Here is a 15,865-nt window from a genome sequence, read left to right on the forward strand (position 1 = left end):
TGGCCCTGCCCCGCGCCGGCCCCCGCCCTTCCCGCCGCCCCTCCCCAGCGCTGGCGGCGCGCCCGTCCAGAGCCGGGCGGGGAGGGCGCCTCAGCCCAGGGCGCCCGCGATCGACGCTCCGGGCCCCGGCGCCCTCCCCGCGGCGACCCCGCCCGGAGGCAGCGGAAAAGCAGGTGCTCTGGGATCCCAGCGGCCCAGCGAGGTGCCGGGCCGCCAGCAGCCCCGTCAGGGCGGCCACCACATCTCCTGGTTCCCAACTCAGCTTCCTGACGTCTGCGGACACGTTAGCCAGTGGGGCACTTTGACTCCAAGGCCAAGAGCCCGAATAGCGCTTGATGTGCCCGTGCGGGGCTCAGCCGCACCGTGCGCGCGGGTCACCCAGGCTTCGCCCAGGAAGCCCACTCTGCGCTTTTCCCGGGCCACCAGTCCCCCGCCCCCGGGCCACGCAATCGAGAGCTAAGACTGAAGAAGCATCCTTTCCTCCTGCAGCATTTTATAATGGGATTTTCCTGCCCCAGGAAAATGCCACTTTGCTTCACAGAAGAAGCAGTTAATGATACATAGAATATAAACGGTGCTCCGCTTTCTGTTAATGCAGATTTCCCCAAAGAAATTCTGCTTGGTGATATTTTAGAAATCCGCTTTAATCAAGTGCCAGCCTAACTTTCCATAGACATTTTCTTCCACCTTCCTCTCCAAATATATTGTATTTTCTGTACTTTTTTGTTAACCGAAAATCCTGGAAGTTTCATTTTATTTTATGTTCTTAAATCATTTAAACTATTAATGGTTTTTGTAAGAAACCAGGAATATAAAGTTGTCTGTATCTGTGAGTCTGAGAAATCAAATTAATTTCAGAGCTAATTTTTTTCCTTTCTCATGTAAAGACTTCTCAAAGAGGAATTCCCTTTACTCTTTAGAGACGAGGAAAGTAACAAAAGAAAAAAAAACCTTTGCTATGAAAGTAGTAAAGCAATACAATAAGCACACATTAAAAATAAGCAAAAACGTTGTGAAATGAAAAAGATTGAATACATTATAAGAATTGTATCTTACTAACTGTAATCACAAGTGAAGTTTGACAAGTGCACAGCGCAATTCTTTTTTTTCACTGTCCAAAGAAAACATACTCTAAAATAAAAAAGAAATCCTTTCTTTGTGATTATTTACACTAATAAATCTCAGGCTTGGAAATGTTTTTGCTTTCCTCTTTAGGTAAATCTCTTTTTGCAATTTAATTTAAAAATATTTACTTTTTTATATTTTTAGTTCTTGGTAGTTGGTACTAAATAGCTTTGTCAGAAAATTATACCCTCTGCCTTTACCTGTGCTGTAGGTTTTATTAGCAGCTTTGTACTAACTCATTCATGTATTTTATGCCCCACTCCTTCCCTAAGGCTGTCTGCTCTATGGAATGCCTTTAGCTAGAGACTTGTTCTGTAATGCCTGAAGAATCTAGGAAAATGTAAAGGAAAATGATCCACTGACAAATTCATTTTCACATACAGAAAGTGGAAGCTGATCTCCGGTTTAAGAGAATTAAAAATATAATGCCAAATGCTTGCTCAAATACTTTTTTATTCACCCCCTTTTCCCCCTTATGCTCAGACAAAACCAAAACCTAAAATCAAAACCAAAATGTTGGGGGTCTGGGATCAGGGAGGTTGGGTCCAGCTCTGATTCTATGATCTTGGACAAATTGCCTCGGTATCTTCATCTCAAATATAGAACACTGAACTTTTTCAGATTGCTGTGAGCTGTCTATGGAGACAAGGTGATGTGGCTAAATTGAGCACAAAGTGGGCACTAAATATCTATTAGGTACTGTCCTAATGCCTACCCCACTCCCGCTTCATAATCTAAGCCTGAGCCAAGTAACAGACAAACTCAGTTTTAATAGTGTGCAAAGCAGGGGAAAGCACAAAGTTAAAAAGAAGAAACCGCAAATACAGTAGTCCCTCAGTATGGGGGTGGCAGTGGAGGAGGGAAGCCCCCTTCCCTCCCTCCTTCCCCACAGATACCAAAATCTGGAGGTATTCAAGTCCCTTATATAAAATGACATAGGGCTTCCCTGGTGGCGCAGTGGTTGAGAATCCGCCTGCCGATGCAGGGGACACGGGTTCGTGCCCCGGTCCGGGAAGATCCCACATGCCGTGGAACGGGTGGGCCCGTGAGCCATGGCCGCTGAGCCTGCGCGTCCGGAGCCTGTGCTTCGCAACGGGAGAGCCACAACAGTGAGAGGCCCGCATATCACACACACACAAAAAAATGACATAGTACAGTTGCCCCTCCCCCTCCCGGTATCCACTGGTTCTGTATCCATGGATTCAATCAACCGCTCGCTGGTCCAACGTAGAACCCGAGGATACCGAGGGCCGGATGTAAATGATTACTACTTATCAACAACCGTAAAAAAGGTGCTTGTCTGTGGTAAGTGACTTTGAAAGAAACTCACAGCTTCAAGTTAAATCTTGCTCTGTCTTGAAAACATCAAAATAAGTTTTCCCTGAGCAGGCCCCTGCAAAGGAAGTAGTTCTTGCCGGAAGGCAAAGTCAAGGGGACACTGACTTTTAAAGCAATGGATTTCACATTCTTACCGGAAACCCGGTGCTGGTCAAATGTAACAGTCGCTTTGTTGTCCACGTCTTGTAGATTTTTGGAGAACAGAAATCATCTCAGTGATCGTGTGGTGAATGTAGGATGTAATCAAATGCACCTTAAAAGACACCCTTTCTTCTGAAGCGTGGTTTTTGAAAGCTGCCCAAGATTGGTAAATATACCGAGGGGAAGAGAGGCTTTTCTGTTCACCAGATTTCAGAATGCAGTAATTTTAAAGGAAGTCCACATATATGATCTCATTCGACCTTGCATAACTGTGAGGGAAATGTTGGCACCCCCGTTTTGCAGATGACAGAGATTAGACATGTAGCTAATCAGTGACAAAACCAGAGCAGAACTAAAATGATTCCTTCCAAGACATTGCAGAATTCTTCCCGTTACTTAAAGCTTGGTAGCAGTGCTGGTAAGATGGTAATGGCAAGTAAGGACGAGTAAGATTTAAGTGCTGTACTAAACACTGTAACTAGCGTATGTGGAAGTGAAAATACAAATCATTTCCCCAAAGGTTTGGATACACGTCGGAGGGATAGGGAGTTATAAAAGGCATCCAGGATGCTCTGAGGGCTGTCGAGGCAATCTCTTGAGATTGACAAATAGAAGAGTTGATTCCTTTTTTTCTTCCTTCCAACTGTATTGAGATATAATTGACATACAGCACTGGATACGTTTAAGGCGTACAGCATAATGATCTGACTTACATACACCATGAAATGATGACCATAATAGGTTTAGTGAACATCCATCCTCTCATATAGATGTAACATTAAAAAAATAGAAAAAAGTTTCTTTCCTTGTGATGAGGACTCTAGGATCTACTATCTTAACAACTTTCATATATAATGTACAGCAGTGTTCAGTATCTTTATCATGTTGTACATTACATCCCGAGTACTTACTTATCTTATAACTGGAAGTTTGTACCTTTTTTTTTTTTTTTTTTTTTTTTTTTTTGCGGTATGCGGGCCTCTCACTGGTGTGGTCTCCGGATGCGCAGGCTCAGCGGCCATGGCTCACGGGCCCAGCCGCTCCGCGGCATGTGGGATCTTCCCGGACTGGGGCACGAACCCGTATTCCCTGCATCGGCAGGCGGACTCTCAACCACTGCGCCACCAGGGAAGCCTGAGCATTAGGTTTCAACACACGAATTTGGGGGAAACATAAGCATTCAGTCCATTGCAAGAATGTATCTCAGTTTCAGAGAAGTTAAAACACATGAAAATGTGGATCTTAGAATTAGTGAAAAATGGAAAGAAGTAACACTTTATAATGTGCTTTTCTGGAAATCCCATGGGGCAGATATTGTTAATTTTCTCATTTCATTGGACGGGAGGCTCAGAGGAGCTAAGTGACCACTCCAGCACTCCAGGGCTCAAGCCGAGCCCTCCCTTCATGGCTGGCATTGCGTCTCTGGTTCTAATCATCCCCTTTCTGTGGATGAGATGCTACTCCAGGCTGAGGGCCAAAGATGGGTAAAAACTGGTCCTTCCCTAAGGAGGCTGAGGTCTCCTGGAGACACTAGACATGTAACGGTCATCACGGTGTTTTGTGATGAGGGCTATTCTAAAAGGTGGTGATGGTAGTGCCTGAGATGACTGACCCCGGAGCTGGGCAGGCAAGGGGAGATTGAATTTGGGTTCTAGAAGATTGGGTCACTATCAGTCCCTTACTTTCTCCCTGCAAAGTGCAGATTTAGCCTCCAGGAAAAGCTCGCATACCTTTTGGGAAGGTCCTGCCTTGATAGACTGATACTTATTCATCTAATGATGCCTAAAGTACAGGCAAGAATCCAAATCTGCTTGTTGAAGATTGGTATGCTTCACGGACCTTGAGCAATTCCTCCCCTACCACCTTATAGCAAGCAGTCAAGGACACCATTATCAAGGTTTATGGTACCAATTTTGTGTCTTTGACCCTATCAATACAATGGGGTGGGTATGAAGGCGGTAAAGTAAATTCATTTGTTGCCCATAAAATATTCATTCTCGGAATCCCCTGGCGGCCCAGTGGCTAGAACTCTGTGCCTCTGTGCAGAGGGCAGGGGTTCCATCCCTGGTCGGGGGCATTAAGATCCTGCATGCCATGCGGCATGGCTGAAAGATAAGATAAAAAATAAAATAAAATTTCATTCTTCCCTCCTTTTCTAACAGCCCTTAAAACTTCCTTTTCAGAAGGAGAACCCTTTCCCTCTCTTACGTGACGGCAGTTCATTTTGGGTGGATTAACCTCACCTCAAGCGCCAGTGATGAGCTCTGAGGATTAATTCCATCCTCAGACTATGGACCAGTCCAGGGATTAGTCCAATCAGAGCCCCAGGATTGGATGTTTGTTCGCTCCACAGATGACTCAGTTTCACCTTTGCCCTCACTGGCTGTGCGTGAGGACACATGTGGCCTATGTGAAGCCACCTGAGATATTAGCCAACAAGCCAGGGAAGGCAGAGCCAGGGGTCACAGGGCTCTGATTTATTTTTTTTAATTCTTATTTATTTATTTATACAGCAGGTTCTTATTAGTTATCCATTTTATACATATTAGTGTATATATGTCAATCCCAATCTCCCAGTTCATCACACCACCACCCACAAGACTCTGAATGACACTTGAAATCACATTTCCAGCTTTCAATTCCCTGTCCCAAGAAATCCCTCTTATAGTTTATACCAGTTTGTTGCAAAAATTTCTGTGGCTTAAAACAAAAGCACCCAACAGAGGTGACGTGGAAAGTGAAGAACTCAGGTTTTAAAGAGAAAAGTAAATTTGAACTATGGTTCTATCACTTACTAGCTACGTAACATGGAATAAATTATTGGAAATCCTTCAAGCCTCAGTTTCCTGATCTGTAAAATGGAGATAAAGAAGGAAAATGCCTAGTTTAGTTCCTGATATATTAGAACAAGTTGGGAATTAATGATGATTATTATACTTCTTCTCTGGACTTTAACACAAAAGACATGCTTTAATTATAAGCAATAAAATTCCTTTTCATAAACTATTCATGTTCATAATCATAAACTGTCAGACCATAAGGTACAATTGCAACAGCTCTGCACTAGGAGTCCAAAGACCTGTCTTCTAGATCTTGCCAATGAGTGACCTTGCGCAGTTCATTTAGGCTCTCCGGACCTTGATTTCTCTTATATAACTTGAAGGTGTGAGCCAAGACAATCTCCAATGACCCTTTTAGCTCAAAGATTCTAATATTCAAGTTTAGTAGCGATATAAGTCATGACAGAGAGGTCTTGCATGCTTTCTTTGACCCTAACATTAGGCTGCAAGTAACACAGTTGAAGGTCCTTTTGCAGAGTCCAGGTCTCTCCAAGTTGCAATCAAAAGGGCTTACTTGGAGGGCTTCCCTATGTGGCGCAGTGGTTGATAGTCCGCCTGCCGATGCAGGGGACGCAGGTTCGTGCCCCGGTCCGGGAGGATCCCACGTGCCGCGAAGCGGCTGGGCCCGTGAGCCATGGCCGCTGGGCCTGCGCGTCCGGAGCCTGTGCTCCGCAACAGGAGAGGCCACGACCATGAGAGGCCCACGTACCGCAAAAAAACAAACAACAGAAAAAGGGGCTTACTTGGAGACAGACATTTATGTCCACAGATTAATTACAAATTCATCATAGATGCCTGCATGGATGTGTATGAGTCAGGGAGATTATGGTAGAATGACACGGTTTGAATAAATCAGGAGATGGGAATTTTGACCCATACCTCTTCTAGCTGTATGACTTTGAGGAAAGTATTTAATTTCTCTGTGTTCCAGATTCTCAGCTATCAAATGAAGGGCTTTGAGAAGCTAAGATCTTCGATGGATCCACCACTGATTCTATGACTATAATCATCTAGTTCAGGTCTAGACAAATTATGCCGATTTTTGTATAGCTTGTGAACTAAGGGAAAAAAAGTTTTTAGAGAGTTTTCTGGTATCATGTGAAAATTAAATGACTCTCATATTTCAGTGTCCGTAAAAATTTTATTGGAACACAGCCATAACCATTTGTTTACATATTGTCTCTGGCTTTTTTCACTCTCAAGGGCAGAGTTGAGTATTTGCAGGAGATAGAAGCTATACAGTCCACAAAGCCTAAAATATTTACTATCTGGATATTCACAGAAAAGGGCTGGCTGAACCCTGGTCAATATGACCAGCTCTAAAATTCATGAACTAATATACCTTAAACATCGTGTAAACTACATAAACATTCCTCTGCATGGAAGGGGTTCATGTAAAATGGAATGCTGAAATTAAAAAGGCACAGTCAGAAGACTTCCACCCTGCAATCCTTGTTTAGGACCGTTGAAGCTCTGGCTTGTGCCTAGTTGGGCCTGAGTTGTGAGGAAACACTGTGGAATAGTAAGCAAAGCTTACAAAATGAAAAGGAGAAAAATCATCTGAATGACATTAAAGAAGTCATGTAATTTACTCCTTTTACGGTAAAATCACCTTCTTTGAGCCACAGCAGGGATCTTTATAGCAGACTGTTCTTTCTTCCTGTGTGGAAACTCCCTCTAAGTCAGCAAAGGGCATGAAGCCCTCAGAACTGCCTGCCCCACAAGCCAGGGAGAAATGTGCCTCTTCAAGGAAGAGGAATGTTCCTACTCACTTGTTCTAAGAAGCAAGTGGGAAACCAGTGCGCTCGCTGGTGTGCCTGGCAGCCCTGTGTGGCTGTGAGGCAGTCCACGCTGCATATTGCGACTTTGACTTTGATCCTAGACATTTGCTTGAGAGAAAACATGTTCTTTGCACGCTAAGCCTCCAGATACTCTCTTATTTGTGGAGAATAAGGGAGCTACCATTTAGCCAGGCCTATTTGGTACTGTGAACTATATTACATTCTTAATGTATTTTAGTTTGTTGAAATTTATGAGGCAAGTATTACTACTATTTTTGACAGTTAAGGAAACTGAAGTTTGATGACATTGAAAAAGTTGCCCAAACTAGAGACATTCAAACCTGTTCTGTGCAATTTCAAGAGTCTATGTTTTTTTCTACTTGGAGAAGTATACAATCAACGCTGGATTTCTATTAAAATTTCATAGGCTTTTTAGGATAAATAGCTCGACAAATGGTGCATAGACTATTAAATAACTGAAGTCGTTGAACCCTGTGGTACATTTCCTATTATCAGTTCCTTAAATTTTTTAGTTACAAATTTTTTTTTCTTGGGATGAGAATTTTAAGATTTACTCTCTTAGCAGCTTTCAAGTGCACATACAGTATTATTTTTATTATTATTAATGGGATCTTTTTTTTCTCTTTAATTAATTAATTTATTTTTGGCTGCATTGGGTCTTCATTGCTGTGTGTGGGCTTCCTCTAGTTGCGGCGAGCAGGGGCTACTCTTCGTTGCGGTGTGCGGTCTTAGTGCAGTGGCTTCTCTTGTTGTGGAGCGTGGGCTCTAGGTGAGCGGGCTTCAGTAGTTGTGGCTCATGGGTTCAGTAGTTGTGGCTCGCGGGCTGTAGAGCGCAGGCTCAGTAGTTGTGGCACACGGGCTTAGTTGCTCCGCGGCATGTGGGATCTTCCCGGACCAGGGCTTGAACCCGTGTCCCCTGCATTGGCAAGCGGATTCTTAACCACTGGGCCACCAGGGAAGCCCCACGTACAGTATTATTAATTATGGTCACCCTGCTGTACATTCCATCCCTTATTTACATGACATTTATTTTATAACTGGAAGTTTATACCTTTTGACCACCTCTACTTGTTTTGCCCACCTCCCACCCTCCACCTCTAGCAACCACCATCTGCAGCTATGGGCTCAGTTGTTTTTTGTTTTAAAGATTCTACATATAAGTGAGATTGTACAGTATTTGTCTTTCTCTGTCTAACTTATTTCACTTAGCATAATGCCCTCAAGGTCCAACCATGTTATCCCAAATGGTGGGATTTCCTCTTTTTCATGTCCGAGTAGTATTCCAGTGTGTGTGTGTGTGTGTGTGTGTGTGTGTGTGTGTGTGTGTGTGTGTGTGTGTGTGTGTGTGTGTGTGTGTGTGTGTGTGTGTGTGTGTGTGTGTGTGTGTGTGTGTGTGTGTGTGTATATATATTCTTTATTCATTCATCCATTGATGGACACCTAGGATGCTTCCATGTCTTGGCTACTGTGAATAATGCTGCAATGAACATGGGACTACAGTTTTCTTTTCAAGTTAGCGTTTCCGTTTCCTTTGGCTAAATACCCAGAAGTGGAATTGCTGGATTATATGATCATTCTATTTTTAATTTCTTGAAAAACCTCCATACTGTTTTCCATGGTGACTGTACCCATTTACATTCCCACCAACAGTGCACAAGCGCTCCCTTTTCTCCACATTCTCACCCACACTTGTTATTTCTTGGTTTTTTGATCATAGCCATTCTGACAGGTGTGAGGTGATATCTCATTGTGGTTTGATTTGTATTTCCAACGGTTCCTAAAATTCTCAAACATTTAATTAATGATAGAGAATGTTCAATTTGGGGTCAGAAGAACTGGGTTTTAGTGTGCTTTTGTTTTGCTACTCCCTGCTTGCTTAAACTCCACGAGTCTCAGTTTTCCTCACCTGTAAAACGGGAACAGTAAGATCTACCTTGATATCAGGGCTGTTATGTGAAAACGCTTTGTAAGCACCAATCGTTACTTGGTCACTGTTGGATTCTTCATATATATAATTTTTACATTAAAATTTTAGCTGTTAATATTCTAAGAAGTAAATGGGAGCATGCCTCAGAGATTTAAGTAGAGGTAAATACAAAGAGATGTAAATACTATTGACCTAAAAATGTAATTTTTTAAGAAAAAAATGATCTCTTTTTAGTAAGCTCAAAAGGATAAAATTATTACCATAATGAACAATCATCTTCTAATTTTGTGTAAGATGCTGTGCAAAGAGAATGGTACAGCCACTGTCACAAACCCTCTAGGAGTTTGCATTTCACTCAGATGCAGCAAAAGTTTAAATTCCATGCCCACATACCACCCTGTGCGCCTGTCTAGATTATAATCATCAGAAAGATTTCCCACCATTCTCTGTTCACAGCCTTCCAAGAATCACCGAGGATGCTGGACACAGCTTGGCAGTAGACTGCATGTCCAGCAATTACTGTGTCCGGGCTACTCCACTTGCAAATATCTGACAAATTGGAAAGACCCACCGGCTTCCTCCTCCCGCCTCTGCGAGCTGTTCCGATCAACAGCGCCATCTCCTGGCTGGCCTTGGGAACTGATTCTTTTTCTTCATCGGACGCGGCTTTCGCCAGTCACCCGCCCTCATCCCTCTGTTTTCACAGTTCACAATTCAGTTCATTCCCTCCTAAGAAATCGTTCTTATACGTGTATACACACGTTCTCTTTCATTCCTAGATTAATTTGCTAGGGCTGCTGTAACAAAGTACCACAAACTGGGTGGCTTAAACAACTGACATTTAAAAAAATTTTTTTGGCTGCGTTGGATCTTCGTTGCTGAGCGCGGGCTTTCTCCAGTTGCAGCGAGCGGGGGCTGCTCTTCATTGCAGACAGAGCACGGGCTCTAGGCGTGCGGGCTTCAGTAGTTGTGGCACTCGGGCTCATTAGTTGTGGCTCACAGGCTCTAGAGCACAGGCTCAGTAGCTGTGGCTTACGGTCTTAGTTGCTCCGCGGAATGTGGGATCTTCCTGGACCAGGGCTCGAACCTGTGTCCCCTGCATTGGCAGACAGATTCTCAACCACTGCGCCACCAAGGAAGCCCGAAGACAGCATTTTTTAAATTATTTTTATTTTTTTGCGGTACGCGGGCCTCTCACTGTTGTGGCTTCTCCCGTTGCGGAGCACAGGCTCCGGACGCGCAGGCTCAGCAGCCATGGCTCACGGGCCCAGCCGCTCCGCGGCATGTGGGATCTTCCCGGACCAGGGCTCGAACCTGTGTCCCCTGCATCGGCAGGCGGATTCTTAACCACTGCGCCCCCAGCGAAGCCCAAATAACTGTAATCTATTGTCTCACAGTTCTGGAGGCCAAAAGTCAGAAAGCAAGCTGTCAGTTGGTTGGCTCCTTCTGAGGGCTGTGAAGGAAAGGTCTGTTCCACACCTCTCTCCTTGGCTTGTGGATGGTCAGCTTCATAGTCACATGCTATTCTGCCTGCGTGCGGTCTCTGTGTCCAAATTTCTGTTTTTTATAAGGACACCAGTCATATTGGATCAGGGCCTACCCTCATGACCTTATCTTAACAACTATATCTGCAATAACCATATTTCCAAATAAAGGCACATGCTGAGGTTCTGGGGTCTAGGACTTCAACACATGAATCTGGGGAAGGGGGCACACAATTCAACCCATAGCAACTTCCCTCCTCTTTCCTTCCAACTTGCTCAGATCCCTCCAGGCATTTTAAAAATTCTCATTCTCTTCTCTGCTCCTCCTCCTACCTACCTCATGAGCCTGCACATTATCTTATATGATGGAAATCCAGAAGAATGGGCATGTCTAGGAAAAAGAAGGCCACGTGCTTTGAAACCTGACCTGGGTGGAGATGTGAACGACCCCCCAGATCACTCAGGATCTCTCTTCCGAAGCTCCTTACTTCCTCACCCTCCTTTATTTAAACTAGCTTGTTCTCTTTTCCTTAAGCACCACCATTCAAAATAAATATTTCCTACCCAGTATTTTTCTGTTGGAATCACTGGCATTCAAACCGCATTGTGTTCTGCTATATTTTCATTGTCAACGTGTAGCATTTTAACTGTTATAAAATATATTGGAGTAAAAGTCCCTCTGAGATGGTAACTCCCCTCCCCCATTCCCCCTCTCCCCCCCCCATCATTGATATAATTCTCTTTCTCTAAGTATTTGTGTGCTGGCCACTACGGTAGGTGTGGGAGATACAAACACACGTGGTCATGAGGTCTGCTATAAAGAAACATACAACCTAGATGGGCAGATCAATATAACTAATACTCTAAGTCTTATAATAGTAGTATTTATAAAATGATGTGGCAGCACAGAAGATGGAGTGATTAATTAAGTATTAGGAATCAAAAGTCATCAGCCCCGATCCATCTAGTAAAGGACACCGTTCTTGGTGAAGGTAAAATTTCATAGTAGGTTGAATGATGAGAGAGAAAGGCTGGCCTGCAGAAGAGAAGGGCATTCTGGTACACTGGGGGCAAACTCCAAAGTAGACGGAAGGCGCGAGTGGGATAATGGATGAAAGAGTCTTTGAGCAACTTCCATCCAACCATTGGCCTCCATCTACTGCTATGGATTAGTTGGAAATTGTTAAAGGTCCAAGCATGTTAAAGTGATGGAGGCCATCTTTGACCTCAGGGACACCCACATTGATCAGTGGAAACGAGTGAAGTATTTCTGAACTTCCTTAAAAAATTGCAGCTCAAGCCTCTTCATCAACTTACAAGAGTCATTATAATCATCCAACCAATGAAATGTTGACACGCTATTTCATCTACCCTCAGATGACTATTATGAGCTGCAATGTGACCAGTCATCCATAGTAATGTTTAATTTTCTCTTGGTCGTTAGTTTCATATCATTTCTCTGTATCAATTCTTCAGTTTGTTTGGGACTAAATTATTTCAACATTTGCCATATACTCTCCAAGCTGAAACCTGGACACGCTCATAAGCAGGCTTTAGAAGGAGTCTTTTGCAAGAACCGTCTCAGAATCCCGATTTTCACTTGCATCATTTGATTGTGTCCTTAAAAGCCAGAAGGAATATGTTTTGTTTGTTTGTTGTCTTTTTTTTTTTTTTTTTTTTTCCGGTACACGGGCCTCTCACTGTTGTGGCCTCTCCCGTCGCAGAACACAGGCCCCGGATGTGCAGGCTCAGTGGCCGTGGCTCACGGGCCCAGCCGCTCCGCGGCATGTGGGATCTTCCCAGACCGGGGCACGAACCTGTGTCCCCTGCATCGGCAGGCGGATTCTCAACCACTGCGCCACCAGGGAAGCCCTGTTTATTGTCTTTGATGCCAAGAATTGATCAGGATCTTGCAAAGAGAGTCCCTTATTACCACTGACTTCTCACTGTTACTTCTCCCCAGTTAATATGAGGTGAAAGTATTCATGACCCATGTTGCTCCAACTAACTCCTTCCCCCGACCCCGGAATGGCTTCTTATCACCCAAACCGTGGTGCAGAGCCAAGAAATATCAAAATGTTAAAGCTGAGCGAATTAGAGATGATCTTATCCAACCACATACTTTTACAGTGAGGAAACTAAGGCCAGAGACGTTATAGGACTGACAAGATGATGCAGAATCCAAACGGTAATTCAGGTCCCTAGATACTCAGTTTTGCAATTAGTGTTTCCTATGTGTTTTTGTTTGTTTCTGTTCCAGCCCTCATCTCTCTCTCTATGTGAACCATTTTAAGGATTTTTATCCTTATCCAAAAAAAGATAGGGAATCCTCTGAGTGAGTATGATCAGATAGATAAAATTTTTTTAAACTTCCAGTGGCCAGTAGAGGATGGATTGGAAGGAACACTGTCACAAAGATGTGTTATTCTGTTTGTCCTGATCCCAACGCTGAAATGACCCCACGTGTGTGTCTTGGATTCCACCTACCCCAGCCACAGCTCAGTGTCCTCGGATGGACACCTGATCCCAGAGCAACCAATCAGCAGCTCTAACAGAGTCCACCCAAACAGAGAGATACTGGCCTACTCTTTTGCCAGAGATGCTGATTGAGTCCCTGGGATGGACCCCCAGGAATCTGTGTTTAGAAAGCCGCAAGTGATTTCAGTGATCAGCCAGAGTTTGGAGCCACTACTCTAGGGGATTTGAGTTAAGAGACACAGAAACAAGTGTTGGCTGTAGTGGGTACTGAACCAGGATTGTTGTGATGTTGGAGCTTGAGACCCTTTGGGGCCAAATGCCGACTGAGTGCTAAGAAGACATTGCTTGAGGGGTAGAGGAACAAGAGAGGCAGAGAAGAAAGAGAAGGATCTGCTATACTTCATTTTATATCCCCATAACTTCTAATAATATTGGATCTTCACACTAATCCTTTCTTCCTCTGTCCTGTGTGTGTGTGTGTGTGTGTGTGTGTGTGTGTGTGTGTGTGTGTGTGTGTGGTTGCTATTGGAACATCCATCATGTTGGAGGAGGTCCCTAGGCTCAGAATCTTCCCTAACCTTTTCTTCCCTTAACTTTCTATTCTTCCTCATTTCCTCCACCCCAACCCAGACCTTGTTCAAAGCCTTCCTCTCTTCCCAGAAACTGATGATGTTACTAAAAGCCTGATAAGGGTTTGCTGTGATATCTATAAACAGGCACATTTCTATTTGAGAATCTTCCCAGGATTCCTGTAGCACAAAGAATGATGGGTTCTTGGAAAGTGTAGGGACCAGGGAGGGCTGGGGAGGAGGCCACTTATGATGGACATGCTGGGGGCTCCTTTACTTCACAATTTTCCATCACACCATGTGATTGAGATCAGACAAGCCTGCCCAGGAAGCTCTGATTTCAGCATCTACTCAGACCCTTTAAAATTCAAAGCCATGTCACCCACCCTCATGAACAGAAACTGTAGTCCTGACCTCCTCAGATAGCTCCAATCTGAAAATCATGTTGTATTACATGGTCCAAGAAGTAGCTCCTTGTAGATAAAACTAAAGGTACCACCACGGAGGAAGACAAGTGGAAGCTTCTATTCAAAAATGGGTCAAATTGAGGGGAAGAAGAGTTAATCAACCTCAAGAAACTTTATTTCTAGTCAACTAATCCTTAATATGTGAATACACACATACAAACACACACAAAGTTAGAGAGAGACGGGGAGATGGGTAGTCTGGAAGAATTTCCACCAGAATGTTAATTGAGGTTATTTTTGGATGAGGTAGTCCATGGCTTTGTTTTGATTTTTTTTGTGTGTTTGCTTATTTGTATTTGTCTTAATGTTTTGTGATGAGCATTACATTTGCAATAGTACTGTACTAGTATGGAAAGAAAACAGAAGACTGAAAAAATTTTTTTCTAAGAAAAAAGGCAAGAAAGAAAGGAAGGAAGGAGGGGAGAGGGGGCGGGAGGAGGAAGAAAACCTTCAGAAAAGGTACTGTTATTGTTTGGACCCACGCTCAGTCCTGATGTATGTGTCCACTCGCTCTACAAAGTGATGCTTTCGCAAAATGTGTGTGTGAAGTGTGGGGGTGAAATGCACCCCCAAGAAGAGGAGAGCAGAGACAAACCATCTGCATGGGGGGAAGCTGCTCTTCGAACAGAGGATTTACTCAATAGAGAAAACACTTTGTTCCTGTTTCAAGTTTAAATTATAGCCACAGCGATATTGAGAACCCGATGAAAGGATCTTTCAGGTCAACTTCAAAGCGGATCTGAGACGGGAAATCTGTCAGTGGAGAGCTGGCCTCACCTCACTTCCACCTCCTCGCCCCACCTGCCCACTCACTTTGTAGGTTCTCCGGGGGATTTAACTGATGGAATCAAGATGGGAGACTTCACCCATGCTGCTCTTCTGTATTTTTCTTTTCCTTTTTTTCCCTCACTTGCTTATTTCCTTGTGTCTGTTTACTCTTTAGAGACCTCTCTCTCTCTCTCTCTCTCTCTCTCTCTTTTTCTCTCTTATCCAAGAGCCTAGGATGAAAGGTCCTTAAAACCGGAAGCTGCCTGGCTGTGTGCACACAGGGTGTTGAGTCTGTGACTCAGTTCATTCCTGGCTGACGAGTGGGTGGTTTGCCTTCCTGGGTCCCAGGCCCTAGCTGGGGGCTAACCCAGAGCTAACTTCTCACTGGCGTGAACGTTGGGTCATTTCAGCTTACAGGAATCCTTTTAATTTTATTTTTAAGATTACTTGAAGGATCCCTAAAGGGCTCTTATATTTTTCTTTAGAAAGATACATTTATCTTAATATCTTGGATACTGATAAGCCTGAAGCAATATCAGACAGGTCAAGATTAAATGAGCATTATAATTATCAAAACTGCAATTTAAATTCCAGGCCTCAGAGGCCAACATTTCAGAGATGGGCATTTCCCTCCTTTACTAATAACAGTAATTAACCATTGTATTTTGTTTGTAATGCACACAAGGCATTTCTACATTATCTTAGGTGAACCTTTCTACAACCCTGAGCAGGAAACAGGGCAGGTATTGTATTATCTCCAGTTTACAAAGGTGGGAAACAGAAATTTAAAAGAAATTAAGTGACCCTTGAAAGAAGGTAGCCCCTGGGACAGGACTGAGACTATTTTTCCACGCCTACCACCACGCAGTCCCGTCTCAAAGAGACAGAAGCTCCTCTCCTGGAATTTATTTCACGGTCTGCAGCGC

General features: G+C 43.8%; 1 protein-coding gene across 7 annotated transcripts in view; it reads right to left on the reverse strand.

Moving 5' to 3' along the window:
* C17H8orf89 (chromosome 17 C8orf89 homolog) overlaps nucleotides 1-15,865 on the reverse strand; it is a 160,310-nt gene that overhangs the window by 18,617 nt on the left and 125,828 nt on the right. The gene's annotated exons all lie outside the window — the stretch shown is intronic.

Source organism: Kogia breviceps, chromosome 17 (genome assembly GCF_026419965.1).
Source record: "Kogia breviceps isolate mKogBre1 chromosome 17, mKogBre1 haplotype 1, whole genome shotgun sequence".
In the NCBI taxonomy this organism is placed as follows: domain Eukaryota; kingdom Metazoa; phylum Chordata; class Mammalia; order Artiodactyla; family Physeteridae; genus Kogia; species Kogia breviceps.